Source organism: Ictidomys tridecemlineatus, chromosome 4 (assembly GCF_052094955.1).
Source record: "Ictidomys tridecemlineatus isolate mIctTri1 chromosome 4, mIctTri1.hap1, whole genome shotgun sequence".
Lineage (NCBI taxonomy): Eukaryota > Metazoa > Chordata > Mammalia > Rodentia > Sciuridae > Ictidomys > Ictidomys tridecemlineatus.
In genome coordinates, this window is record NC_135480.1 from 65950267 (window position 1) to 65976696 (window position 26430).

At 42.0% G+C, this 26430-nt stretch overlaps 1 protein-coding gene and 1 long non-coding RNA gene across 3 annotated transcripts in view; one reads left to right on the top strand and one right to left on the bottom strand.

The window, feature by feature from the left end:
• The window catches only part of LOC144377144 (uncharacterized), a 50727-nt gene that overhangs the window by 12427 nt on the left and 11870 nt on the right, over positions 1 to 26430 (top strand). The window lies entirely within an intron of this gene.
• Positions 25408 to 26430, bottom strand: part of Kctd21 (potassium channel tetramerization domain containing 21) — a 20413-nt gene continuing 19390 nt past the window's right edge. For both annotated transcript variants that reach the window (XM_013357623.4, XM_021725128.3), the window contains one exon: positions 25408 to 26430. This exon is cut by the window's right edge and continues 1328 nt beyond it. The gene's annotated coding sequence lies outside the window, so the exon portion shown is untranslated.

Sequence of the window (26430 nt, forward strand, 5' to 3'; positions counted from 1 at the left end):
TGAAGAGGCAAAGGTTTTCAAGGATCAATTGATCATCTTTTACTCAATCCTAGCTCATTTGTAATACTAAGACATAATAAACCACTGTGTTAATAACTAAGTTTTTTTTTGTAGTTATGGGGATTAAACTCAATGGTGCTCTGTCACTGAGTTACATCCCCAGTGCTTTTAATTTTTAATTTTGAGAGAGCATCTTGCTAAATTGCCTAGGCTTGCCTCAAACTTGTGATCCTCCTGTGTCAGGCTCCCCAATTACTGGGATTATATGTGTGTGTCACCATGTCCAACAGTAAAAAACATTTTAATTGGAGTGCCAAAGGGAATCCCATAGCTCCTTTCCTAATTTTTTTAATAGTTGTTGATAGACTTTTATTTTATTTATTTATATGTGGTACTGAGAATCAAATTCAGTACCTCACACCAGGCAAGTGCACTACTGCTGAGCTCCAGCCCCAGCCCTCCTTTCCTATATATTTTTTATCAGCGACAAGACCCCAGTTTGCTTGACATGTTTGAGCAATCACTTGTCTCAGTGATAGCCAATATCTTATCCTTATATTTGGCTTTCCTATTTTATTCTCCTTTTCCCTAACTCCTGCTTCTTGGCATCACCACAGCAAAGTTCTCAGGGAAGGGAAGGCAAAATTTTACCCAGAATAAGCATCATTTCATAGCTTCTTCTGGGGCTGAAGAGATATAGTGTAATCAACCTTCCAAAACTTTGACTAATTTACTTTAGAATTAGTGTTATGTTGGATCTCAGTATTGGTCTCTGTTACTGGCTTTTTAGGCAGTTAGCAGAGGCAATACCTTGTCAAGAGGGAGGCTATCTTGTTAAGCCCATGCATAGCTATGCATGGGTTTAACAAGATAGCCTCTGTCTTTGTCACCTGTTTTGGTTTGGATCTGGAGTGTCCTCCAAAGGCTCATGTGTTGAAGGCTTGATTCTCAATCCAACAATGTTCAGAGGTGGGGATTCTGAGACGTGATGGATCATGAAGGCTCTAACCTCACCAATGGATTAATTCCTTGAGGGAGTCAATGAAATTTGATGGCATTATTGAAAAATGCTAGAAACTATAAGGGGTGGGGTCTAGTTGAAGTAAGTGGGTCATTAGGGGTGTGCCCTTGGGGAACTATATCTTGTCCCTGGCCCCAGTCTCTCTGTGTCTGCTTCCCAGCAGCCATGAGGTGAGCAGCCTTCCTGTGCCATGAGGTTCTGCTTTACTTCAGGATCAAAGCAATGCAGCCACCCAGATACCTGCAACCTCTGAAATCCTGAGCCTAAATAATCTTTCCCCCCTCTAAGTTGCTTTTTCAGGTATTTTATAACAGCATCAAATAGCTAATAGAACACACCATAGCCATTCAACTCTTGAGTCCATTGTGCTATCACTGGAGTCGCTGAGGGAGAGAAGCTGACTGACATTCACAGGATGAATTATCCTCTCCTCCTGGTTGTTGTTGGGTACCATCTCAATGATAAATATTTTCTGTGGGTGATGACCCACATATTAGAGATGCCTCTTGTCCAGGTTTCCTTGGTTCAATCTTCCGACATTGTTTTTTTCCCATCTCTGACCAGCTTGTCAGGCCATTCATCATTGCTCAGAAGACCATGTGTGACTGTACTTAAGCTGTTTTTCTCTTCTAAGTGAACAACCAAGGGTTTTGATTGTATGTCCATTGAAAGAACTTGCCTTAGCCACTATCCTTAAGAGACATCCTGAGTCATGAAGCAGCTGTCAAGTTTTTTATTTTTTTATTGTACTGGGGATTGGACCCAGGACCTTGCACGTGCTAGGGGAGCACTCTGCCACTAAGCTACATCATTAGTCCTTTAAAAATTTTTCTTTGAGACAAGATCTTGCTAAGTTGCGTAGTACAGCCTTGAACTTGAGATCCTCCTGCCTCAGCTTCCTGAGTAGCTGAGATTACAGTTGTGTGCCACTGAGTAGCTAGGATTACAGGTGTGTAGCACCACTCCCAACAAAATAATCCATTTTGACTAGCACCCAAGAATTTCACCAATCCATCTCTGAAATAGATTTGAGCTTGCCTTTTCTGATAGTGATTCTTTTTTTCTTTTTTTTTTTTTTGGCGTCCCTGGTTGGTCGCGAATCTGACAGTGATTTTATTGGCTAATTCCCCCTTTTCCTGAGACCATAGATGAAAGTAGAGGACGAGGTGTCAGTGCAACAGAAATAGGTGACATGGGGTGGGGTGAGTGTTTCTGTCATTGTGTTTTTTGGACCTGCTTGGACCCAATCCCAAATGTCCCATTTCTATCACACAGTGGATTGCAGCTATTATTCTTATGGCTTGGTTGATCTAATATTCATTCATAATGGGTGACTCCTGTAGATGTAACTTGATAAATTCATTTTATGTGGCTTCTGAAACAAATTACCATAAACTTGGTGGCTGAAGACAATGGATATTTACTCTGAAGGTTGGAAGTCCAAAATCAGTATCACTGGACTGAAATCAAGGTGTTAGCAGGATGCACTCTCCCTGAAGGCTCACAGAAGATTCTGTTTCTATTTCATCTCACTTCTAGGGGCTGCCAGCATCCCTTGGCTTATAGTTGCATCAATCTTCCATATTCACTTTGCCTTCCCCCATTCTGTGTGTGTCAAGTCTCCCTCTGCTTCCCTCTTATAAGGACATGTGATTATATTTAGAACTCCCTGAATAACCCAGGAAAATTTTTCTATTTTAAGATCTAAAACAATTGGGTGCTGGGGATATAGCTCCGTTGGTTGCTTGCCTCACATGCATAAGGCCCTGGGTTTAGCACTGCCAAAAGATCTATAACAATCACATCTACAAAGTCTCTTTTTTTTGCCATATAAGGTAACATTCACAGATATTGGGTGTTTTAACTTATCATATTTGGTATCCATGGTCTAGCAATCACTCTCTACTAGGACCCTGTGGTAGTCCAGGGTCTGTTTGTCAAATGAGTTATTCTCTTCCACAGAAGGCATGGTTGCTCCAGAACCCTAGCACTGCAACTCTCAGAGTTTTCCAGAGATGCTACATAGCATTCTTCTCCCCCACAGATATTCTGATCCATATCACTAAGTGTCAAAGTAGCTTGTACTGCAGAATGAACATACTGTAGAGCTCTCCATTGCTTTTATCCCCTGACAAAACTGATAGCCTTCCAAAGCATCAGATAAACCCATCAGAGCAGCATTGGTGGTCTAGTATATGCATCCTCCAAATTTTATCAAAGACTGTTCTTTTCAGAGATAGGAGTGCTAGTGTAAAACTTTATCTTTTTTTTTTTTTTTTTGGTACCAGGGATTGAACTCAGGGGCACTCGACCACTGAGCCATATCCCCAGCCCTATTTTGTATTTTATTTAGAGACAGGGTCTCAATGAGTTGCTTAGCACCTTGTTTTGCTGAGGCTGGCTTTGAACTCCCGAAACTCCTGTCTCAGCTCCTTGATCCGCTGGGATTACAGGTGTGTGCCACTGCTCCCAGCTTGTCCTTTATCTTAAAATGGATGTTCTACCTACCCTAGATTATTGGACTCCAAGAAACTTCTCCAACATAGCAAGCCCATAAATTTTCATGGGATTTATCTCCCACCCTCTAAACACTTGTTATTGGGGCATCTTACCTTATACCTTGTTGAGGCATCTTCCTTTTCCTGTTTATATATTTATTTATTTATTTTAAAAAATTTAATTTTATTTTTTAGTTGTTGATAGACATTTATTTCATTTATTTGTATATGGTGCTGAGAATCAAACCTAGTGCTTCACACATGATACTTCATCATGCTAGGGGGCCAATGTTGATGTTCTTGGGGTCCCTGAAGCCTACTCTGTGACAGAACAAGAGAATTAACATAGCTTTGGGGCAGTGAATGTGGATTTTCATCCTTTCCAGAGAAAGATGAGCTGCTTTTGATCTTCTTTACTGTTGGGGACCTAGAACACATTTCTCATTACAATAGCCACATTTCAAGTGCCAGAAGATGTATCACAGTAAAGATTCCATGTTCTATATGGTCGATACATTTAAGGTCCCATTGATTAAGTTCATGATAGCCCACATGCCACAGTCTGGCTGGGAAAAATAACCGAGGGGGGGGTGACAAGCAACTTGTGAAGGTTGAAACAGCGGGAGCCACTTTATTGTTGGACAGCAGAGGTATATATACATAACTGAATACACAGCTTGTTTCAATTTAGCATCATCCAGTTACAGCAATCAGTCATTAAGGAATCCTCATCATAATAATTATACACAGCTTAACTTAATTGACATAATCTAGACACAACAGTCAGTCATTAAGGAATCTCCATCATCTTAATGGCTCTCTGGCGTTACTTCTCAAACCACTCCTCTTGGCAAAGTGCCAGGCACCATCTTGACTTGTCTGTGGCCCTCATCACCCACCATCATTTTGCAGTGGCCAGAGAGGTAATTAAAAAAATTATATATATATATATATATATATATATATATATATATATATATATACACACACACACACACACACACACACACACATACACATATATATGTATATGTATATATATATGTATATGTGTATATATATATATATACATACACACATATATTTAGTTGTAGATGGACACAATACCTTAATTTAATTTTTATGTGGTACTGAGGATTGAACCCAATGCCTCACGCATGCCAGAAGAGCACTCTACCACTGAGCCCCAGCCTCAGCCCCCAGAGAGGTAATTTGAATAGAGATATAATAGGGATAAACAGGTTTGCTTTCTGTCTTTTTTGATAGTATTAATCTCTACAATTCCCTCCAGAATATGATATTGCTTCTAATTTACTATCTTGGCTTGACTGGGGCTGTGAAGTAGCTGGGTAATATTAAGGGCTTTTACTTGGCCCTTTCTAAAATAAAGACTCTTACTTCTTAGGTCAGGAAACCAGTGTGCGAGTTCTGATATCTGCTGATTACATATCCACTAACCTCTACTCCCAGAAACTGGGGATTAACCAAGGGCGGGTCTCGGAACAAATGGGACCATTTTGAAATGGACTTGGGCTAGAAGTGCTTTTATCCCTTTGTTTCCATAATTCAAATTCATCATCTAAAAGTGAGATGACAGTTCCTAGCTCATAGGGTTTTTTTGGTGAAGTTTTACTGATTGGTGCAAACACCAAAAGCAGCTTTCATTATATAGCAGGTGTTCAACAAATAATACTATGCTGAGACATCTTTCTGATAAATCTTGGTCCCTATTTGATTGAATGGTTTCCTTGAATCCTGAGTTTTCAAATTATCTTCCATGTAAAGCATAGTGATTAAGAACAAAGACTTGGGGCCTGAGGTTGTGGCTCAGTGGTAGAGCACTTGCCTAGCACATGAGAGTCACTGGGTTTGATCCCTGGCACCATCTTGAAAAACTAAATAAACAGATATTTTTAAAAAAGAACAAAGACTTGGGACCCAGACTCAGATTTTTGATGTGGGCTTTACCAAGTAGTTGCTGGATGTTAGGCAAGAGGTTTAACCTCTCTAAAATTCAGGTTTTTTTTTATAAAGCAAAGAAATTTTAGTATGTATCTCACAGTATTGTTTTGTGAATTGAGTTATTAATTAGAAAACACCGAGAACTCCCTGGAGCATAGTAAGCAAGATATAACTATTAGTGATTGTTATTGTTCATCATTATTATTATTATTATTAAAAATTTTTTTAGTTGTAGATGAACACAATGCCTTTATTTTATGTTTATATATTTTAATTTTTTTTTTATTTTTTAAATTGTTGGTAGACCTTTATTTCATTTATTTATATGTGGTGCTGAGAATCAAACCTAGTGCCTCTCACATGCCAGGCAAATGCACTAGCACTGAGCCCGAGCCCCAGCCCCAGGCCCTATCTGTTTATTTTTATGGGGTGCTGAGGATTAAACCCAGTGCCTCACACATGCTAGGCAAGCATTCTGCTGCTGAGCTACAGCCCCAGCACTCATTATTGTTAATTGGCCAACTCTACCACTCAGAATTTCTCACCAGCTTAATAGTTCCTCAGAATCCCCAACTATTGATCTGTTACTTAACTTTCTGCTCCCTCTTTTCTCTTTTCCACATCTAAAATATAATTCTTACTTTATTATATTTCTGTTCAGTTTTCTCCTTACAAGTCATACCTAGAGGCTCACTTTTCTAGAAAATATAGTCCTATTTTCTTCTTTTTAAGGTTGAATAATATGTATTGTATGCCACATTTTTTTTATATAGCAAGGCAGGAATGGAGCTCAGTGACAGAGTGCTTGCTTAGCATGCACAAGGCACTGGGTTCAATTCCCAGCAGAGCAAAAAAAAAAAAAAAAAAAATTACCTAGCACTTATTCTGTGCACCTTGCTAAAAACTTCATGTGGATCAACTCATTTATTCACTCAGCAATCTAATGAGGTATATAGATATAAATATTTATTCATATAAAATTCATTTTAATGATTATATTTCCCACTTTATCAATTGGAGGAAATCAGGGGTTTTTTTTCATCTCTTTTTATTACTTTTAAATTTTTTTCCAAATATTTTAATTTTTCTAGAAAACAACTTGATTGAGATATAATTCACATTCTATATAATGTACCTACTTGAAGTTTATAATATGTTTTGTTTTATTTTTATTTTTTTTGCAGTGCTGGGGATTGACCTCAGGGCCTCATGTACTAGCTGGGCAAGAGCTTTATCATTGAACTATATTCCAGCCCTCAATTTAGGGAAAATGGAAGTTTTTCATCTTCATTTATTTATTTATTTTTAAATATTCTTTTTATTTGTCTATGGATCTTTATTTTATCTATTTATATGTAGTGCTGAGAATTGAACCCAATGCTTCACACATTCTAGGCAAGCTCTCTACCACTGTGCCACAACGCAGCCCCCATTTTTTATTTTATTTTTAAAAAATTTTAATTTACAAATAATTGTGTATATTTATGGGATATAGTATGATGTTTTGATACATTACTACATTACAGAGTGAGTAAGTCAAGATATTAATATATCTATCACCTCAAATACTTATCTTTTTGTGATCAGAATATTTAAAATCTAATAAACTGTTTTCAAATACACAATATATTATTATCTGTAATCACCATGCTGTTCAATAGATTTCTGAAACTTATTCCTCCTGTTTGACTGAAACTTTGTAGTTTTGACCAGTGTCTCCCTAGTCCTATCCAACCCTTTCTCCTCTACCCCCAGAATATGGTAACCATCATTCTACTCTATGCTTCTTTGAGTTTGACTTTTTTAGATTCCATTTATGAGTGAGATCATTCCATTTATGAGTGAGGTTGCCCAAAGCAACCTATGGCCCTCTGAAATCATGAGCCCAAAATAACCTTTTCCTGCCAGGCATAGTGGCACATGCCTGTAATCCCAGTGACCTGGGAGGTCAAGGCAGGAAGATTACAGGTCAGAAGCTAAGCTCAGCAATTTAGCAAGGCCCTAAGCAACTTACCAAGACCCTGTCTGAAAATAAAAAATAAATACTTATTTATTTTTATTATCAATTAATGTATTTATTTATTTTATTTTGTTTATGGGCTGACTTATTTACCTTAGCATTATATCTTCTAGGTTCATCTATATTGTCACAACTGACAGAATTTCCTTCTTATTAAGGTTGAATAATATTTCCTTGTGTACATGTATAAGGTATCCATGTTTTCTTCATCCATCCATTCACTGATGGACAATTAAGTTGATTCTATTTCTTGGATATTGTGAATTATGCTGCATTGCAGTGAACATGGGAGAAAATTGCAGTTTTAGAGAGAGATGATTACTTGCCTGTGGCTACATTAGGAATTGATAATCTTACAAACCTGAGTTCCATATTCAAGTACCAATCATTGGAAGATGACATAATAGACTACTTAAGATTAAACACTCTAGAGTCTGTGGTCAAATTCTGGATATGTTTCTGTTTACTGCCATCCTACCTGCCTAAATGTCTCTTGAAGTTATTTGGCCCTTTCCTTGAAGATGGAAGAAAATGTAGTCAGTGGAGTTTTTAAATCATGTTTTCTCCTGAACCCAGCACAGAACCTGACATAGAACAGACATTTACTCAAAAAGTAAACATAGGTAAGACACTGTTAAAGGCAGTGCATGGATTACAAAGATTATTGATGTGATGGTCTGGATCTGTGGTTTCCCCAGATGCTCATGTGTTAGACATTGCAAGAAAGTTTACAGGTAAAATGGTTGGATTATGAGAGCCTTAACCTGGTCAATGCATTAATCTGCTTGAATGGATTGACTGAGTGGTAACTATAGGCAGGCAGGGTGTGTCTGGATGGGGTCAGTTATTGGGGGCTTGTCTTGGGGTACATATTTCGTACTTGGTGAGCTGAGCTCTCTCTCTCTGCTTCCTGATTGCCATGTCCTGAGTTGCTTTCCTCCTCCACATCCTTCTGCCGTGATGTTCTGCCTTACTTTGGGCCCAAAGCAACCTATAGACCTCTGAAATCATGAGCCTCAAAATAACCTTTTCCTGCCAGGCATAGTGGCATATGCCTGTAATCCCAGTGACCTGGGAGGTCAAGGCAGGAGGATTGCAGATCAGAAGCTAAGCTCAGCAATTTAGCAAGGCCCTAAGCAACTTACCAAGACCCTTTTTGAAAATAAAAAATAAAAAGGACTGTGGGTGTAGCTTAGTAGTAAAGTGTCTGTAGGTTTAATCCTCAATACCAAAATAATAAGAAGAAGAACAAGCGTTTCCTTCTCAAATTGTTCTTATCAGATCTTTTAGTCATAGTGTCAAAAAAGCTGAGTAAAACAATTGATTTATTACCTTTACTCTTAAGGAATTTACAGGTAAGGAGAAACTGTTGAGTGCTTAAATAATCATAATATCAGAAGAAATGTGCTAAATCTTCCCTTTTGAAACAAAAATATCTTTATAAAAACAAAGAGGAAGGAAAGAATAATTCAGTTGCAAGTATCCACTAAGGTTCTCTGGAGGTTATTTGTGATGCTTTTAAAGGAAAGGTAATGTTTTTAGGATGGAAGATGGGATGGAATATCATTTTAGGCAGAGAGAATAGCAGGAAAAAGGCATTGAGGAAGAAGGCTTGGGGTGTGTTCAAGGAATGGCAAGTGTCTGGGTACAACTGGAGCACAGTGAAACAACTTCCTAGGTTCTGCTATGTGAACAGTGTGCCCCAGTAGTCTCTTCTAATAGGAATTTTTATGGGGTAGGAGAAAGAGTGGGGCAAGGAGCAGGTGATCTCAGACCTTAGAGGTCACCGAAGTAGACCCCTAGCATTTGTTCATGTATTTCTAGTAACAACCCTTGATTTTCACCCTCTTGGGGCTGCCTACTAGGATTTTGACCGTGTTATACTTTGCCTGGTCTCCCAGGCCTTCCTTTGATATCTTGGTAGAAGACTCCATGACCTCTAACTTCAGCATCCTGCATTCCTAGCACCACACAGACAATACCAAGTTCTGCCATCAGTTCAAGTAGTAGCTGGGCCCCCTGGGACAATGTGTGCAGTGGCCTCTAAATGCTGGGGCGCTGAGCACAGTGAAACAACTTCCTAGGTTCTGCTATGTGAACAGTGTGCCCCTGTGGTCTCTTCTCATAGGAATTTTTATTTTATATCCTTGAGTTTGCAGTGGGTGTGGTCTTTCTAATTCCTGAGATGCCCTCCAGACATCTTTTATATGAACTCTGTGAAGAGTATTTAATATCTCATTAGTGGCTGTAATCTCTTCTACAACCACAACTTCCTTGGCTCCAATTTCACATTTCTAGCCAAATTGCAAGTTTTAAAAAATTTTCTACTCTGGATTCTCACAATAAAACTGGCTAAAAGCCCATAGCAATATCCATGTCACCCCTGAATGTTGTGCTGCTTTGAAATTTCCTCTGCCAAGTTAATTAGTCCATCACCTTTAAATTCATTAAATTTACTCACATAGTCTCACTGCCTTAGCAGTCTCAGAACATAGGAAAAATGTAGACAAATTCTTTGCCAGAATATAACTTGAATGGCCTTTAGTCCAATTCACAATAGAATCCTTGTTCCCCTCTGAAACCTTATGAACACAATCTTTACTGTCCACATTCTTCTTGGCATTCTGGTCTTCTGAGCTCCCACCAGAATCCCCCATTAATCTCTGATTACAATATTCCAGGACTTCTCTAGCCTGAATTTCCAAACTTTTCTGAACTCCTCTTGAAAACAAGTTCCAAAGGTTTCTGAACCACCTGGTAAGGTTAGTCATAGCAATGACCCCATTTTAAGTACCAATTTCTTTTAGTCAGCTTTTCATGGATATGAACCATTTAGAAGAGGAAAAGTTTGTTTGGGGTTATGGTGTTGGAGGTTTCAGACCATGATTGGCTGATTCCATTGCTCTGGGCCTGAACAATGGCAGAAGGGCATGGCAGAGGAACACTGCATTGCTGATGGTGGCCAAGAGTGAAAGAGGAGCCAGGGGGGCAAGCAAATCTCAAGGGCACACCCAACAATCCATCTCCTCCAGCCATGCCCCATGTTCCCACAGTTTACTACCCATTTTACTACCCAGTTAGTCATTCAAATTAGGGATGGACTGATTAGGTACAGCTCTAATAATCTTATCATTTTACATCTAAACATTCCTGAATTAACAGAAGAACTTTTGGGGACACCTCATATCCAAAACATCATACACATACACACCGTCACTCACACACACACACACACACACACACACACACACACAGCTTTTATTACACTTGGGCTTTAACCCTTTGTAATGCTTTCTTTCATAGTGGGGAATTGAACCCTGGACTTTGTTCATGCCAGGCAAATACTCTACAACTGAGCAGTATTCCCAGATCCTTGTTTGTTTATTTTTAAATGTATATCTTGGAGAATGATTCATTTCAGTACATGTGAATCTATTTCTTTTTAAAAAATGACTGCATCATTCTATTGTATGGCTAAACAGTAATTTTCTTGGTAAGTCCCCAGCTGATGATCATTTAGATTATAACTTTTTTTGCTATTATAAATAACATAGGAAACATCTTCATACAATATGTCTTTGTACAGTGTGTAAGAATATCAGTAAGATAAATTTCTAGAACTGGAAAGTGCTGCATTAGGGCTTGCACATTTGAAAAAGTCAATAAATAGTACCAATTTGTCTTTCAAAGAGATTGCATTAGTTTATTTCCTACCAATAGCATATGAGTGCTTGTTTCCTCACCTTCTCTACCACTGTGGTTTTAAACCTATTTACTTTCCTTTAATGCACACTCTAAAAATTGGGCATCATAATGATCATTACTCTGGACAAGAGCTACAATTTTGTTTGGGTTTTATCTTTCTGATAGCAGAGCTGAGCCTTCTGCTTGTCTTGTGGTCCCTCCTGTGAGGGCTTGAATCAGGTGCCCTGACCAGAGCACTTAACCAGAATAGCTTCAAGTCACAGGTAAAAGGGTAAGCCAGACAAAGGCTGGTGCCCTGCATGATGATGGAAATGCAAACAAGCCAAAATCTATAATAGAACACAGAGCCATTGTCGGGAAACCACAAATTGCTGACTTGCTCCTACAAACAGTCAATATTCAGAAGCTGAGAGAGGAATTCTAAAGATGTACCCTACAAAAAGGGCTGACTTGTGGGGAGGGCTTTTTTTTAGAAAAAGAAAACAACATCAGAGACTTTAGTGATACATCCTAAAGAGCCACTGAGGAGGCCCTGTGGTCTCTTTGCTACTCCCTGTGACTATTCCAGCACCCTTAGAGCTAGAGTAGATCTGGGAAAATTATTTCACTTTACAAGAGTCCAGGTAAATAGCCAAGGGAGTTCCAAGAAGCAAGTGCTCACTTCCAGTGGGACAATGCAGGGCAAGAGTTAGTGGTACATCTGGGTTCAAATCCTGGCAAGGTCATGACCTTGGGCACAGTGCTTCACTTCTCTTAGTCTGTTTCTTCATCTATAGAATGCAGATGATAATAATGTAACTTAGAGGCTGTTTTTGCTAAAAACACTGACTTTTATTTGGGTCTACAAATATAAAAAGCTTGGCATTTCTGTACCCATTTTGCATCTGTCTTCTTTGATCTGAATCAGTCACCTTGGATTCTAGGCACTATGGAATCTGATCAATAAATATCTTGTGAGATGAATCCAGACTATACCCCAGGGCTGGGGATCTAGCTCAGTGGTGGCTAGCATGCTTGCCTAGCATACTCCAGGACCTGGGTTCAATCCCCAGAACCACACACACACACCACACACACACACATACACACAAAAGACAAGAACCAAACCAAACAAACAGAAAGAAACAGCATTCCAGGCAACAGCCACTTTCTTATGGCTTCAGATGAGGCCCTGCCTGACCAGTCCAGAGATAATGTTAACCAGCCCACCATGTGACCAAGACTACTTAATAATGCATACTTCTTGTCCCTTTGTCTATATGTTCTGGGAACTTATGTTGGTAACCTTAAAGATAGGGCTGGTAACACTTGATCCCTTTTGTCTTTCTAGTATACCTATACTGGTCAAAGAATCTTTCTTTCTTTTCACTATTACTTTTCCCTTTGTTTTTTGGGGTGAGTGACTTCTTGGGACCCCAGAGATGGGTTTCTGGCCTAGGATTCTAGTAACAATAACACCTGTCTCAGATTGTCACTGTGAGAATCAATTGAATGATTATGTTTGGAAATAACTTAGCATGATGCCTAGATCTTTGTAATGGCCTGATGAATTGTTATTAGTATCAGTATTAATAATAAAAGGGGTTCAAAAGGGAAATAAGAGTTAAGGGACCTGAAGGAAGGACTGTTTTGAGCTAGATCTTGAATAATTGGGATGATTTGGCACATTGCAATGAATGAAATTTATGTGCAAACATTCTAATACCTTCCTGGGCCTGATCAGCAAACATTGGGGGGGCCTCAGCAGTAGACCACTGTGGAAAAAAATGGGGGTAGGCTATGGTCCCACTGTAGAACCTGCCCAGTAGTCTTAGAGTCTTACCTTGAATGGTATTTACAATAACATTGGCATTTAGGATTTATTGTTGGGGAGAGGAACTGGGGATTGAACCCACTGGCACTTTACCTCTGAGCTACATCCCCAGCCTTTTTAAAAAATTTTTTTATTTTGAGATAGTTTTGCTAGGTCTCCCAGACTAGCGTCAAACCTGTGATCCTTTTGCCTCAGCAAGTGGAATTACAGGTATGTGCCACCATGCCTGGCAGGCATTTAGAGTTTAAATTGGAGTGTAGGGCCTATTGGTGGCAGGAGTTTCTGTGCAGTGAAAATATTTTTCCTCAGTAGGAGCCCCCTTTGAGATCTTTAGGACAGTATGAAGAAGTGCCATATATTGATATCTTGACCTTGGCTCATAATACTTATTGATATCCAGGAGAAAGCTCTGGAAATCTCCCACTAAGCTCAGTGGAGTATATTTTCCATTCCCCAAATACACCCTCTCCCAATCATCCATTGCAACATGACAGTCTTCTCCCAATAACAAATCCCCAGAACTTCATTGCAATTATGTTAAAGACTGAATATATATGTCTTTCCAAAATTCATATATTAAAACCCTAATCTCCAAGTGAAGGTAATTGGAGGTAATTAGGAGGGAGGTAATTAGGTCATGAGAGTGAGCCCACAGGGTGGAGTTCATGGATCAGTTGTCTAAAAACTTGGAAAGAGGTGCTCTCCAAATCCTGGCTCTGTCAGCACCTTCATCAGACTTCCAGCTTCCAGAACTGTGAGAAATGAATATATACACCCTGTCTATGGTATTTTTGATATAGCAGCCCAAACTGATTAGGACAACATTGATCATCTCTCAAAGAAGAAAGTGTATAGCTGGGTGTTGTGGTGCCCACCTGTAATCCCAGAAACTTGGGAGGTTGAGGCAGGAGGATTCTAAGTTTGAGGTCAGCCTTAGCAATTTAGCAAGACCCTGTCTCAAAATAAACAAAAAGGACTAGAGATGAACTCAGTGGTAAAGTGTCCCTGGAATCAATCCTTGGTCAAAAAAAATCTATATCTATATCTATATCTATATATCTATATCTATATCTATATCTATATCTATATCTATATCTATATCTATATCTATATCTATATCTATATCTATATCTATATCTATATCTATATCTATATCTCCATATCCCATGGCATAGCACTCCATGATGTCAGGATCCTCTTTTATTGAAGCTCCACATCATCAGCAAGTAACACATCATGTTCCCTGATGTCTCTCCCTGCCACATGTCTGTCATTCCAGCAAGTAGAAAGGCAGAAGGGATAAAGAGAGGCACACTCTCTCACTTTAGGGACATGTCCCAGAAGTTACCACTTCTTCAATAATAAGGTTAGAACTAGTGGTAAAGGGCCTCTTTTGGGTGGCCTAGTGCCTAGTTAACATTTGTGAGTTTCTATTACTAAAAGAAGTAGGGAAAGTAGATCAGAATAGAGGATCATAAATTATCTTCAGGGACTAGATTTCTGAAACCAGAGGGTAAGGTCATGACCTGTGGGAGGGCAAGTTTCTCTTTTAAGGGGGTGATGATTTGTTGTGACAATTGTGAGCGAAGAATACGAGAGAGAACATCAATGTGAGAGATATACCTGATACATAAAAGTGAAAAACCAGCTCTCTCTGGGTCTCTTTCTGGGGTTGGGGTTCTAAGCAATCTCCATGGACTGTGCAGAGCTTTTGAGTGAGGGTGGGAAATGGCCTCTGAAACATATAGCATGGGGTGGGCAGGGAACCTTCCCATAGGGTGCTCCCAGTGGAAAAGGAGCCCTCTATGGGAAGATAATCTAGCTTTGTGAAGATAATCTAGCTCATATTGTTCTTGATGTTTCTTTCAATTTGGCCACTCCTGCCTATGGAAAATTGTGTTGACTGTGAGTCTGGTCACAGCTGTGCCATGTGAGGGGTTATCTGCCTACTTTTGAATGCAGGCTCTATCAGGGCAGTCCCTTTTTCTGTTATGCAATTGCTGCATGATGATGAAAGGCACACACTGCATGGATTGGTTTTACTACATTTCATTTTGCTGCCTTTCCTCCCTCAACAGGCCTGCATCCTTATTCCAGGGCACTTACTTAGAGGCAGGATGTGCCTCTAATTTAGCATTGACTCCTCAGTGCAATATAGAATTGAACCAACAGGGGGATAGTAGAGGATAGGAAAGGTAGCAGAATACAACAGTTACTAATATGGCATTATGTAAAAATGTGGATGTGTAACTGATGTGATTCTGCAATCTGTATTTGGGGTAAAAATGGGAGTGCATAACCCACTTGAATCTAATGTATGAAATATGATATGTCACGAGCTTTGTAAAGTTTTGAACAACCAATAAAAAAAAAGAGGTCATAGAAATTCAAAACCTGTTACTTACTGAAAGTAAAAAAAAAAAAAATTGAACCAACAAACATACAAAACTCTTTATAGTCTATTCCAGTGTGCATATGTGTATGTATACATATATACACATACACATGTATATATACTTTATTATATATATACACATATGTGTATATACACATACATATATATGTGTGTGTGTGTGCAGGTATGCTTGCACATGCTGGGGATTGATTCTGGTATTGCTTGTATGCTAAGCACATCCTCTACCACTGAGCTGCAGAATACTTTTGTTTTTAAGCTTGTTTTCTCATTATAGTCTCTAGCTAGTCTTGAGCCTAGACTAATTATGTAAGATAATAGTCATATTGATAATTACTATTCATTGAATGTTTAACAGCTATACATTTTACATGCATTTATTCATCTACTCCTCTCAGAATCTTACCAGGTAAGTATATTTATTATCCCTGTTTGTCTGATGAGAAATTAGGCTCAGAGAGGTGAAATAACTTGCTGAAGGTCACATAGACAGCAAGTGGTAGAGACAGGACTAGAAGCCAGGCAATCTGCCCAGTCCCTTAGCCACTCTAGCCACTCTTAGCCACTCCTCTCCAGTTGCAGAGTTGGCTCAGCCTTCACTGTCTTGAAGTGTCCTTCCCCAATTTTGGGTTCTAGCTAACTCGATTTGTCCTCTAAAGCCAGTTTAGAGTTTGCCTTCCTTGTCCCACCTGTCTCTCCAGCCGGGGAAGGGAGGTTGCTCTCTCTCTCTCTGTTTTGTTTTCTTTACTAGTTGCTTGCAACTCTGGACCAGGAGCTGTTCTTTTGTTGTTGTTGCTGTTTTTAGGGTTTTTTTTTTTTTGTGTGTGTGTGTGTGGTTTAGATGGACAGCATACCTTTATTTTATTTTTTAATTTTTATGTGGTGCTGAGGATCCAACCGAGTGCCTCACATGAGCTAGGCAAGCTCTCTGTCACTGAGCCCCAGCCCCAGTCCTAGGAGTTGTTCTTAAATGGATCTGACACTGAGCTCCTGCTATGGTATTCCCAGCCCGCAGTACTGGGCCTGCATGTAGAAGGTCCTTTGTGTTTGTAATGAGTAATTGATCCCACCACTTCATGTGCAAGGAAACAAATCCAGAGAGGCAGAGGACCTGTTCACATCACACAGTGAGTGAAAGAAAGAGCCAAATCTGGACCCAAGGACTCCTCACTCCCAATCCTGCTGTCCGTCACACCACTCCGTCTGGGCATGGAATGTTTGGAAAAGCTTTCATGCATCTTTGAGCCTTTCTTAATTCTGTTTTACTTTTCATCCCAAAGAGGACTTCTTTGAAAGTGCTGATGGGAGAATGAATTTTGGCAATCTTGTTTGGAAGACATGAGGCAACAGGAAAAAACAGACAAACAATCCTGGGATGTATTTTGCTGACCCAGGCCTCAAAAACAGCAGAACAACACACTCAAAACCCAATCTGGGGCTCTGGCCAGCAGGGCACCAAGTCAACTGGGACAGAATTCACTAAATGAATCTTTCTCTCCCTTTCTTAAAATGGTGGAGGCTTGAGAGAGGAAGTGCTTTCTAATTTACCTGGATTTTCTTTAAAGCAAAGCAGAAAACCAACAAATTTCACCAAGTTTTTTTTTTCAGTTGTTCATGGACCTTTATTTTAATGAAGTGCTTAGAATCCAACCCATGGTCTCACACATGCTATGCAAGCACTCTACCACTGAGCCAAAACCCCAGCCCTTCACCAAGTTCTTGAGGATTAAAAAAGTAAATAAGCTCCAGGGGTGTCTTCTCTTGCTCTATCATGCAGCTTAATGACTCCTCTCTGTCTCAGGACCTTGGGTACAAAATCCTCCCTCAGCCTCTTCCTAGATATTATACTGCTGTGTCTCTGCCTCTTCGTTGTATTAATTTGCAGGGCTGCTATTACAAGCGCCCTACACTGAGCGGCTTAAACAACAGAAATTAATTTTCTCCCAGTTCTGGAGGCTGGAGTCTGAGAGATCAAGGTGATGGCATGGTTGGTTTCTCCTGAGGGCCTCTCTTCTTGGCTTGCAGATGGACAGTTTTGTGGCCCTGGCTATTTTTCCTATCAGTGAAATGAAGGACAGCAAGTTTAGAAGAAAGTGAGCCTCCATGGTCAAAATAGCCTGGGGAAACAGTGCACAGAATTGAAGTGGAATTGCCCCAGCTGGCCAATGCTGGATTTCATTTCATCTAAGAAAATTTGAAGACATAATCTTATTTTATGTTCCACCACATAAGAATAAAGCCAGGCAATTATGAGATGCTATTGCCCAGCCAGGTGGCACACATCTGTAATCCCAGTGACTCAGGAGGCTGAGACAGGAGGATCATAAGTTCAAGGACAGCCTCAGTTGTCAGTGAGCCTCTTTCAAAAAATAAAAAAGGAATGGGAACGTAGCTATGTGGTAAAGCACCCCTGGATTCAATCCCGATTGGAAAAAAAAAAAAAAAGAACTATTCATTGTTAAGTCTCATCCCAATTTCAGAGATTCTGGAATCTGAAAAAAATGTGTCTTGGAATTGATGAAAGATCTTGTTTCTTGGCTTTTGGCAGCAAAGATCTACTGAAGGGGGATCAGGAAGAGCCATTTGTCTGGGGCATCAGATTCTGGCTGCTGCTGAATATCAGATTAATGCAAAGTAGTGAAGCATCATCCTAACTGAGGCTCATCATAGGCAGAATTAGCCAAACCCATGGCTGGGAAACAAATTAAAAAAGCTGCTTAGGTCCCACTTGACTTTTTGATAGACCTTGAAAAATGATTCCATGGTTTGGGGCTGTTGTTCTAAAGCTGCTACTCACCAGCCAAGGTGTTGAAAGAAGAAAGACTCCAACATGTAAAGTGGACTGTATGCCCACAAGGTAGTGTGTGGGAGAGAGGGCTGGGAGTCAGGGATCCTAGGCCTGCCTGGCTTTGGTTCCTCCTTCCCTGGCTGTAGACTGGGCAAGTCCCTCTACCTCTCTGAGGCTGTTTCCTCATGGGTAAAGCTGTGGAGTTTAGTCACTTAACTGAGCTGTGGACCTCTCTATCCTCAGCTGAGGGCAGTGCTAAGTACTGGGGATAGAGAGGTCCCTGAACAGGGTGGAGAGGAGAGAGCAGAAAGGAGGCAGACAGGAACTCTGCATGTGTTTTCTCCTCCTAACCCCATCATCACTGCGTGGTAATACAAGTAGGTAATACAGGTATTTTATCTCCACTTCATGCATAAAGTCGTTGAGATAGAGATGGTGCTGATTGCTAAGGTTGTATGGCAGAGCCAGCGTCTGGATCTGCTTGGCTAGACTCAAAGCCAGTTTTCTTTCTTTTTTCTTTTTTCTTTTCCAGTATTGGGGATTGAACTCTACCACCAAGCTACATCTTTTTATTTTTTGTTTTGAAACAGAGTCTTACTAAGTTGTTAAGGCTGGCCCTGAACTTGCGGTCCTCCTGCCTCAGCCTCCCTAGTTGCTGGGATTACAAGTGTGTACCACCATACCTGGCTATTCAGGTCTTTTTCTTCTCCACATTTGATGGTGAGTCACAAGATTTTTTTTTTCCTACCACAACAATCTCAGATTCCATGCCAAAAAAAAAAAAATAGCCAGTGACTGCCACATTATGGTAGTAGTCTCCCCTCTTTTTTTTTTGGTACTGGGGATTGAACCCTGGGGTACTTTACCACTGAGCTAATCCCCAGCTCTTTTTATTTTTTGAGATACTCTCTATAAATTGCCCAGACTGGCCTTGAACTTATGATTCTTCCACCTCTGCCTCTCAAATCAATGGGATTACAGGCATACACCACCTTGCTTGGCTTGTATGATAATTCTACTCTCTTAGCAGCCATATGAGGGAGAAATTTTGTTCAGGAAGGAGGGGGAGGCTTAGCTTGTCTACCCTGGTTTCTCTTCTAAGGAGGTGAGAGCAACTTGTTTCAGTGGAGTGAGACGTCCCCTCATGGAACTTTCCAACTACACTCATGGGAGTGCCAGTAGTGTGACCTGCCATCAGAGTGACTCCATTTTTTTCCTGATCTATCCCCAGTAGAACTTTACACAGTCCAGCATTTCACACTGGAAAATACAGAAATCACAGAATTGCTCTGTCACTGAGCTTCATTTTTATGTCAAATTCTTGCCACAAGAGTAAAAGGTGACAGAAGAGGGGCCAGTCCCAGGTTTGGAGCCCCTGTAGCAGCCTCACTGAGGATCTTCTGGTCTTGTAGGTATGTCTACATGGGTAAGAAGACCATCTGTCTGTCCAGCTCTGGCTAAAAGAGACTTCCAGCTGGTAGAACTGAACTCTACCATGCTACATTTTCCCAAGGAAGCTTTTAGGCCTAGAATGGTGAAGGGACTTCCTCAAGGTCACCTGAAACATCAGTGGAAACTGAAAGGCGAGTGACTCACCCGAGACAGAGATTCAACCAAGAGATTTTATTGGGGGGAGGCTGCACAAAAAGGAGAGGAAGAGAGCAGAGAGCGTGAGCTTGCAAGCTTCAGCTTAAGAAGGGTTGCTTGGTGACTTGGTGGGTGCTGATTGGCAGGGTGACTCAGGAACAAGCGAGTGGACACTGTGATCCTGGAGGATTGGTCAAGATAACTTTTGAATTTGGCACCCTTCTGCTTGGCGCCCTTAGGAGAGGGCAGGGAGGGGTAAGGGATTATGTGATATTCTTCTCGTGAGAGGAGAACTTAACTTCAGCAGGAGAAACCCAATGGGGGAAATAAAACTAAAAGGCGAAATCTCTCTCACACCCAATAGAAACTCCTAGATTGGAGTCTTAACATTTGGAAGACTGGCTTTATCCTTGGCCTGTAGTTGAGTAGAAATAATACTGAAGGAAAATTCAGACCGGGTTCTTGCCTTAGTGTGGAGGCTTACTCTAATTTAAATGAAACTTACTGAAATTTAATATTAGCTAAGGGCATACTGTATTCAAGGTACTATACTTATATGCAGTATAACAATAGGTAAGTCATTTTACATCCTGAACTTTGGTTTTCTCATCTATGATGTAAAGTACTTTCTAAGTGGCTTCTACCATAGCCCTATTGAGAGGATTAAATGGGGAAAGGACTCTGCCTGGAGCCACTGAAGCATTGGTCACCATATTGGAATTTGTTTTCCTGCCCTCTTGCTCTCTAATTTTGCAGTACTGGGGATAGAACCCAGAGCCTTGTGCATGTTAGACAAGCACCATACCACTGAACTACATTCCCAGTTCCTCTGCTTCTCTTTTCTACCATCTTCCCCAAAGGAGGAATATGCAAGATTCATCCGGGATTTCCCAGAGCATAACCCTGGGCCTGGCATTGGCAGGTGCTTAACAGAGTTTGTAAATGTCTTGGTTTGTGCAGGCTCCTATAATAAATAGTACCTTATAGATGATGATGATGATGAAGAGGAAGATTTGGTGCTGGTGATTAAACTCAGGGCCTTGTGCATAGTAGGTAAGTGCTCTATCTCTGAGCTACCACCCCTTTCCTCTAAAGAATAGAAACTTATTTCTGACAGTTCTGGAGGCTGGGAAGTCCAAGATGAAGGCCCAGACAGATTTATTATTTGGTGAGAAATTGTGTATTATACAGTTTGCCACCACTTTAACGAAATACCTGATGCAGGCTACTTTGAAGTAAAAAGTGTTTTATTTTTGTTCTGGTTCTGGAGGTTCAAAACCAAGATTGGGTGGCCTCACTGATCTGGGTCTCTGTTGAAAGTGGCACATCTTGGCGGGAGTGCGTGTCATAGCAAGGGCTCACATCTCAAGCCAAGAAGCAGAGAAAAAGGGAGGGAGAAGCGGTGGTCTCATAATTCCCTTTAAGGACATGCCACCAATGACCTCAGGACCTCTTATTAGGCCCTACTCTTAAAGGCCTCCCCACTCACAATGGCACCCAGCCCTGGGTGACAGGCCTTTAATATGGGTCTTTAGGGAACATTCAGCCTCCAAGCCACAGAAGCTTATTTCCTGGCTCATTTGCAGCCATCTTTTCACTGTATCACTTCTTGGGGACTCTCCTGTGAGGACTCTAATCCTACTCACATGAGTTCCCTCAATCTAATCACCTCCCAAAGTGATCACTTTCAAATACCATCACAGAGGGGTTTAGGTTTCAACATATGGATTTTAAGAGAACCTAAATGTTCAATCTACAGAATGTCTAATGAAATCTGCTTCTGAGACCTAACATGATGTGAGCCAGAAGGCACTGGGAGACTGGAGGAAGAAGGGCTCAGTTTGAGGGGAAGGTGAGTGTGAGGACAGGGTCCACTGTGGATGGACAGGGTGGGAGTCACTGAAGGTGTGTGATGGTAAGTGGTGGGAGTAGCTTGAGTAAAGGTCAAGAAGTAGAAATCCTCTTGTACTATGCAAGAGACCAAGTAGAATAGCAATGAAGAACAGAGACAAAACATCATCATTGCGATTTCCAACACTTGGTACTTCCTGTACTCCAGGTACTGTTCAAAAACTGTAGAGGGTTACCTTATGGAAGCCTTACAACAACACTTTGAGGTGGGTAGTGTTATCTCTTACAGACAAAGAAACTGAGAGGTCAAGAAACTTGCCCAAGTTTGCAAAGCCTTTGAGTGGCAAAGTTGGAATCTGATCCCAAGCAGCCTGACTCCAGAATCTGTGCTCTCTTTAACCTGACACCTACCATAAAAGCTAAGAACTTTAATTTGTTTCTTGAGCGAAAGAGAACATCGTGGGACTAGAAATACTTTACTTGTCAGGTGGCAGGAGTCCCTCAAACCTGTTTTCAGCCCCTTCTGTGTGCTGGGCACTTGGGGTATGTAGAACAAGGCGGGACTCCTCCTCTTTCAAGCATGCAGTTCAGTGACAGAACTGGAGGTGTGCTGGACTGTGGCACTCTGGTTTCTCCAAAGCCCACTGTGTGCCTCTCTTCCCTGATTATCAGTGACATCACATTCGTGGTCTGAAACCCACACCGATGAGCATACTCACACCACAGAAATTGGCCAATGCTACAAATTAGTGCTTTCCCCCAAAGAGCTGATTCTGCCTGTGAACAACTGCAATCTGATGTCAAAAGTCTTCCTCCGGTACAGGGAGGCATAAAGGGGGTTTGGACTGATTCTGCTTCCTGAAGCCAAGAAGACAGAGCTTATGCAATGCTGAAGGCTGAGCAGATGTTTCCTATGAAGATGAGGTAGTAAAGGGCAGCCAGACAAAAATATAAAATGGTGCCATGTATTCTATGGCTCTGTAAAGGAAACTATGGATGTGAAGGAGCGAGGTGACCTGTAAGTTATCAAAGGGTGTTTATTATGCAAATTCAGTACAAGATTTATAAAGTGAACTAACTGGGGTTGGTGAGAAACCCTTTGTTCTTTAGCTGGCCTGCTCCCTAAAGGATTTCAAATGTGGCTTAACTGGGCTTTTACCCAACTCCCAGTAAAAGGAAGTCTAGGCTTTGGGGGAGGGACCTGGCATAAGGAAGACAATGGGCTAGAACACTTAACTGGAATATGGTGACAAAGGTTTTGACCTGTATATTGGGGGAGCAGCAGGGCCGGATGCATTAGGCTGAGATACACTGCTCGTGAGCATCAGAGCCAGGCATTGCTACCTCAAAGCCTTTTTGGGGGTTTGCATCCTTTTGGGGGGTTGGCTCCTATGGGTACACAGTGATCCCCTGGCTTCCATGGATCAAATTTTCTCCTCAGGAGCTCCTTTGGTCCTTGTACCCAAGACTGGGAAACTGTGTCACCAGAGTTCTTCTACAGCTTTGCTTATGCCACATTGTCCCAAATGTTCTGAAGGAGACTGAGGGCACTGGGCTGTCTGGGCAGATGGAGCTGCCAGAGGCAGGACCCTGTAGGACCTGGAAACCAGCCTCAGCCCCTCCTTTTGATGGGCCTGTTATCAAGGTTGTTTTGTTCTGGGAAATGATCACGGGGCCTCGTTTCCCTGCCAACCGCCTGCATCAGTCCTGAGCCCCCGGGACACAGGCAGACACAGATGGTCAGTGTGAAGAGACTGCGATCCAGGAAAGGGATGGGCTGGTGCTCTGGCCACAGATGATCTTGGCCAAGCCCCTATTCACAGCAGACTGTTTCTGGAATAATTTGCAAAAGGAAGCTGGAATTAGGGTGAATAAATAGGCAATTACACAAATGCTATAACTTAGGCCACACCGTGGTTTCGGAACTGGGTGGCTATATCCTGGGCTACAGAGCTGGGCTGGGCACTGAGGTATGGGCCAGGGGGTACCATGGCCACCCTGCACAGGCAGCTCTGGCCCCAAAGCAGAATAGGATTGTGAGACTTGGTCCTTCCTAAAAGGGCAAAGGGCTTTGGGTGGTCCTGGGAGTGTGAGGTGAGGTCAGAGAGGTGATGATGTGGCAGCTGTTGCTGGCCTCCAAGCTTGCAGGGACCCTGTTTGGGATGGGTGTCATGGAGTGGTCCTGCTCAAGGTGCCTCAAAGTTTCCTCTAGCAGACTTCTGACTGTTGCTTTGCCTACATGGTCCATACCTGGGGCAGGAACAGAAACGATGAGCTGGCATGTGCCTGGAGCTGCCGCATCAGCCAGAATGAAGTCCCCCCAGTACAAAAGCTAAACTGAGTCCGGGTGAGGTCACTGGCTTCAGTCAGGGCAGCAAAGGGCTCGTAAGCAGCACATCCCCACTCCAGTCCACACTCACCTGACTCCCTCACCCACGGCATGGCACCACCTGCACTGCTTTGTGTGCCCTCTTTCTCACATTTTTGCTAAGCAGATGGCTGAACTCAAGTCAGACACAGGCACAATGAAACTGCACTGAGCACACCACCTGTCCCCCTGACGCTCCCCTGCGCAGTGGCTCTTTGGGAATGCACATCGTCCTGGACCACCCTCCCTGCCTGGCTGCCAGGTCTCTGCTAGTTGCTGGGCCTATGCCTCCTTGCTTATTCTGTCAATATCCAAGCTACCGTCAAGGGCCAGCTGGGCCACCCATAAAGCCCTGAGAAGAACTGTGCTTTTTTTCCCTAGGTTCCCATAGCACCTGTGTCAAGTGTTCCTTCTTTTCTGGGCTGAATGTATTTGTGGCTGTTTCCACCCTTAGGGCCCACACACCACATGCCCTATAAGGCTCCTTAAATTGTATCCTCCTGGGACTCCTCCTCCTCCGCACAGCAGTCCACCTAACTACCTCCTGAAAGAGCACTCATTGAACTAAGCTTTAATTGACAGGCCAAGCTGGGAATTTCCATAAACCCCCTCATTTATGAAGGAAACAAATCAGAGAAGCCCAGTGACTTGGCCAAGGTTACACAGCAAGTGATGTAAACAGGATTTGACCCTAAGTCAGTCTGATTCAAGATAGGGTTTTCTCTCTCCTTTATAAACAGATACAAAGTAATCATCATTTTTTTATCATTTATTTGCACATACATTATTTCATTTGATCCTCACAACAGCCCTGTGAGGTAGGTAGGGTTATGTATTACTGTTATGCCCATTTCACAGATGCAGAAACAGAGGTGGCTCAGTGAGGTGAGTGACTTGCATAAAGTCACACAGCGTGTTAGTGGCTTCACAGCTTCTGTACTTTCTCTAGTCAAGCTGCTTGAATTAGGAAGCACCAAAATGATGGAGAAAGGGAAATTTTATGGAGGAAAAAAAAGCAGTGGTGACTTATGAGAGTTCTTCCTCAAATTGTTTTTCCTGTGGTCAGAGCTTCTGCGGCCTTTCTAAACTGGGTCTTTTTTGATGGGCTTTCTAGAGTAGCACTGGCCTGGTGGCTGGGGAACAGCTGTCAGAGACTCCTGGGTCCCCCTATAGGAGGGAATGGCCTTGTCCACAGCCCCGCATCCTCTCAGGGTATAGCTATGGAGAGTCCCTTACTCGGCCCAGCTCCTGTGGTTGGCTGTGCCACCAGGCTGTGTCTGGGGGTCCATCTCCCGTGGGCAAGACTCTGGGACTCCAAAAGCTTTAGGGATGCAGTTTGGAGCCCTGCAAGGTTTGTCACCCAAGGTGGGAAGAGTAGGGCTTTGGGATTCTTGCTCTGGATTATACCTCATGGAAGCCCATGGTCTGGTTAGCGGCGGACACAGTACTTACTACATGGGAAGGCCACCTTCTTGAGAGAAATGTCTTACGAGCTGACACTTACTGTAAGGGAAATGTTACAGATCAGACCACTCTTGGACTCCTTGCTGCACATTGCACTCCAAGACCCTGTCTCCTTCCTCTGGATCTCCTCAGCGGTGACTCTTCATCTCCCAACTGGAAATGATGAAAAGGGATGCTGAGCCATGGCTGGTGGGGAAGGTGGATGAAGTGGGGATTACAAACAAGGCAAAGTCATAACAAAAAGGCATTGGCTTGCAGGGCACACGGGAGCTAACTTTGGTTCCCAAGACATCCCAAAGGGCAATCTGAATTCTGTGTAATATTTTCAGAATAAGTGTCTGGCTTCTTGAGGTGACTGTTTTGAAAGCAAAGATGTGTGTATGGGTGAGAAGGAAGGTCTAAAATCAAGATCTAGCACATGAAAACAGAGGACAGATTTTGGCTCAATGTAGGAAGAACTTTCTAATAGCCAGCATTGTCCCCCCATGGCAGTAGCTGCCGTAGGGACAGTGAGCTTTCTGTCACCAGAGGTATGTAGGCAGGCATAGGTGATCCCTTGGAGGTACTCAAAGACAGGTCTTCATCCTCAAATGTGCTGGAGTGTCCTAGGGGTTGGGGAGGACTAAACAACCACTGGATATTTTCCAACCCTGAGAATCCATATGTATTTGTTTTAGTGTTACCTCAAATTTCTGGGAAAATGATTATAAGAGTTAAGCAACAGGCTGGATTACGAAGTGTCTTTTAGTACACTGGCTCCAGATATTTTATAGGGTCAGCAGCACATTTCTGAAGTCAGAAATCCCTAGATTCAGTCCCGTTGAGAGGGAAGTCCCTACTTTCTGAACCCTGCTTGGTGTTCACTCCTCGAGGCCGTGTCATAGCTCAACTCTTTCCTGAGTGGGGGCCACTAAAGTGTGCTGGAAGCACAATGTATTCC